Source organism: Penaeus monodon, chromosome 11, assembly GCF_015228065.2.
Source record: "Penaeus monodon isolate SGIC_2016 chromosome 11, NSTDA_Pmon_1, whole genome shotgun sequence".
Lineage (NCBI taxonomy): Eukaryota > Metazoa > Arthropoda > Malacostraca > Decapoda > Penaeidae > Penaeus > Penaeus monodon.
Genome location: NC_051396.1, coordinates 19,728,992 through 19,733,991, shown reverse-complemented (window position 1 = coordinate 19,733,991; position 5,000 = coordinate 19,728,992).

Below are 5,000 nucleotides of genomic sequence, written 5' to 3'. Positions count from 1 at the left end.
GGCGTGCGTGGGATATATAGACTCTTTTTGGTAGTATAAGCACCGGTTAACAACATTGTACGTGAACAACAATCTAATGTGACAGTGATTATGATTATCAATATTGATGCGTTTTCAGACTGCATTCCAATAAATAGTGAAAGCGATACGCCAGCGTGGTATCAGTCACCTCAAATTGGCCACAATTAATCTGCGGTGCAATGGCGCCTTCATATAGATCTATGTGTGGTGTGTGGCGTGTGTATGTGTAAATATATGTGTATATATATATATATCTATATGTATATATATATATATATATATATCTATCTATCTGAGCTCTATCTCCCTGTTTGCTAGACAGTGAATGCATGTTTCTGACTATGCATATATTATATGTATTATATATATCTATTCTATATAAATATTATTATATATAATATATATTATATTATATGTTATAATATATTTATATATATCTATTAAAATCCAATATGTTACGTATATCTATATATATATATATATGTATATACTATATATATATATAATATATATATATATATATATATTATATATATATATATATATAAATATATATGTTTGGAGTGTACCAATTTGGGCGACGTACCTATGGCATCGCCACCGCGTTGCTGGACCTAGCCACTGCCCCCTTCGCTCATGAGACCTGGATTACTATACTTCAAGTGACATGGAGGTTACCACTTTAAGGTCCCCTGGCTGGCCTACCTTTCTGCCGGGGCGACTCTGCAAAGCCACCCACTTGCATCTTCAACTTTACCCGCGCTACATTCCAATAATGACTGCATCCAGAAAGTGCGTTTTCATACACCACACCCATCACAATATGTATGTTGTGGGAAAAGGTGTGTACACACTAGTATATATTATATATATATATATATATATATATATATATATATATAATATAATATATATATATATCACATATCGCTATTCCGTATGTGTATATTATGTTTATGCGTGGATGTGTATATATATATATATATTATATATCATGTATGCATGTATACCATATATAATATATATGTTACACATATATGGATATATATGTGTATATATTATATATATATATATAATTATATATATGTATATAATATATATATCTATATATATAATATATTATAATGTCTATGTGTATATGTATGTGTATGCGTGTATGTGTAAATTATATGATATGATGTATGCATGTATACACATATATAATCTATATGTATACACATATCTCAAATACATATGTTATATATATATTATATATATATATATATATAATATACATATATATAATGATTATACATATACGTGCGTATGTGGTGTGTGTGGGGTGTACATATATATACATATATATGTATATATATGTAGTTATTTCTATATATATTGTATGTATGCATATATAATATATTATATATTATAGGATATATATATATATATATATTATATATATACACACATAGATATATATATAAATATATAAATATATATATATATATATATATTATATATATCTATATATATAAATATATGTGGCCGGCCGAAGAACGCCTATGATTTGTCAATGGTGTGGGTGACTGATACCACTGCGTAGCACTATCGTTATCGCTTAGGTTTATTCAGTACGTCAAACCTGTTAATTAATACATAGATGGTAAAATGCCCACAATAACAAAGCCACTAAATACCAATGTATGATTTAGATTATGTAATAAAGAACCTTCTACAAATATTGCATAGTATCCATATGTGTAAAGGTTCCTTTATACATAATCTAATTACATTGTTATTTAGTGGCTTTTGTATATTGGTGTGCATTTTACAATCTATGTATTAATTAACAGGTTGACCGCTACTGAATTAAACCTTAAGCGAGTGTCTAGCGCAGTGGTATCATCACCCGCCACACCCATTGACAATCATAGCGTTCTTCGGCGGCCAGCGCAGTGGTAGCAGTTCACCCCACACCGCATTGACAAATCATAAGGCGTTCTTGTCGGCCACAGTCAAACGCATTGCGGGAACAGTCGAATAGTCAGCTTAACGGTCTGATTCCAGAGTGTCTGGGCGTCTTGACGGCACTAGAGGTTCCCCTCGAATCTGCCCTAACTTTAAAAACATACACCAGGCTACAGGCGTTTTTCCCCCCCCCCCCCCCCCCCCCCCCCCCCCCCCAAGTAACTTCTAACCTTCAATGTTTTAAATTAGTTAGGTCTCGATCTCGCTTATCTCCGACCAACATCGATCATATGAAGAGACGCGGCCATCAACCTCCTATGGCACGACCCCTCGCAGCAAACATTTTGTGACAGGTCAGGGCTCTTACGGTTGATACAGGACCATGTGTTGACCCAGTGGTACTCGCCGAGGCCTTCTCGGCGTTGTAACACAGAAGATGCAATTAAAACCATACAGTCTCTCCATCGCAGTGCTATCGAATACGTGATAACAAAATATGTGATATACCCAGCTGCTGATATGAAATATGTGATATACTCAGCGGCAACACTCCCCCTTTTGCTCCACAGTAGGAGCAACCAAATAATCTCCAATTTTCGGATAATCTTCTAAGAGGCATAACTTTTCACGATTGGTCTGATCGGTGATCGTGAAGATTGGTCATCTTCACCGGCCATAGCCCCTATCACCCTTCCTAGTGTATGAGGACAGGGTCTCCTTCTCTGAGATTTTGAGATGGCTTCACTGTCTCTGCCGCATCCTCAATGTGTTCAGGTACTCCAAAAACGGCAATGATAAGGGATACTGAAATCCCTAGCTGTATTGCTGCTGGCCAAGGGAAAAAACTCCACGTCCCCAATCACAGGAGAGAATACGACAGAACTTATACTCGCTCCCCGTGCATCGGGCACCCGAGATGAAAAACCTCTCCGTACTCATCAAAACAACCTGTAGTATAATGTATCTAGACACTAATACATCTGATGGGATCAGTAGACAGAAATCATCAGGTGAAGATGCCCGCAAACCACTATGTCCCACGCATGGTAATCGTCTCCCTTGAACTGTACAATGGGCACTAATATATCGTCGCAGATGGTTCTTGCACAAGGTCCCTCGCACAAGGAGTCATCTGCCCGTCATCTGTACCGCTTCCACAAATGCACTGATGCCAACTTCAGTACTGGGGCATTAACTCCAGGTAGGGATCGCCATGCATTAGTACTTCAGCAATAAGACAGGATTCTGTGTGCCAATAGACGGTCAGAAGAGACAGGAAATCTCCAGCCAGTGTGTACGTCACGAATCATGTTCAGTATACACCTAGTGTGGGGTTTGATCTGAGACTGGATGACGTTTTGTCACACATTTTGTCGCTCAGCCATGACTCACGTATATCTTGCCTTATCCCGTAACACCGTCGCTATTTATGTCGCATTTCCGCCTCCTCCCTTCGTGTGTCCACTCAGCTATTTCGCAGCGGGAGACGTGTCTCCCGAGATCTGGACCGACACGCTTTGTGGATGTCCTTGCTGTGTCAATAAGCACTGTAGTTTTTTTTTTTTGACTCTGTAATCCTACAGCACCGTGGGTTTATATTCTGGAAGTAGCACAACACGGTGGCTTTTTTGCTCGCATCAACACTACTGCGCCCATTGACAAATCATAGCTTCTTCGGGCGGCCACAGTAACGCATTGCGGGAACAGTCAGAATATCAGCTTAATCGGGTCTGATTCCAGAGTGTTTATGGGCGTCTTTACGGCAGACTGAGGTTCCCCTCCGAACTGCCCTCACCTTTAACATACACAGGCTACAGTGCGTCAAGTAACATTCTACTTCTATTGTTATAAATTATTTAGGTCGCGATTCGCTATCTCCCAACATCGGATCATAATTAAGGAGCCGGCCATCCCTCCTATGGCACAACCCCTCGCGCAAACATTTTGTGACAGGTCACTCTTACAAGGTTGATATCAGACCATGTGGTTACCCAGTGGTATCGCCGAGGCCCTTCTCGGCGATTGTACACCGAAGATGAATTAAAACCATACAGGCTCTCCGATCGAGTGCTACAGAATACGTGATATACAAAATATGGTGATATACCAAGCTGCTGATATGCAATATTGATATATCATCGGCAACAATATTATATATATATATATATTCATATATAAATGTAATATATATATCTAATATATAGGATATCTTTAAATATATATATATATATCAGAATAAATATATATATTATATATAATTATATAATATAATCTATATATAACGTATATTTGTGTATATCTATCTAATAATGTAGTATGTGTGTGCGTGCGTGTGTGTGTGTGGTGTGTGTCCTTTTGTGTGTGTGTGTGTGTGTGTGTGTTTGTATTGGTGTTGTGGTGTGATGTGTGTGTATTTAAGTGTGAAACACAAAATTCACGTACGCGTAACCTTCCTTGTCACCACAACCCCAGGACCTGTGGGTGTCAAATCCGTACTAGCTAATATCTTGATATTCATTGGGCTCTACTTGGGATAAACAATATATTATTTATCAAAAGGGGAATGGCGGATTTCAACAAGTGATTTCTACTATAGATATTATACCATGACGCTATGCACCATGAAACGGCAGGAAGGAAAACCTAGGTTTGACTATCGACCTACAAAGTTTTTTTTTTTTTTTTTTTTTAATAATGGTGACATTCATGTTATAAACATTAGCTGATAACCACGTGAGTAATACTGTTAATAATATAAAGAAGAACGATAAAAAAATTATAATATTATTAATTTTAAAAATTATGAAAATGATAATAATGATAATAATAATATAGTGATGGTGATGATGGTGATAATCATAATAATAATAATGATAATAATAATAATAAAAGTAGTAACAATAATAATTATAACAATAATAATAATTAATGATATTAATGATGATCGTAATAACAGAAGTAAAAATGATAATGATACTGATAATGATCATAATAACAAAAATAGTAATGATAATAATAATAATAACAATGAT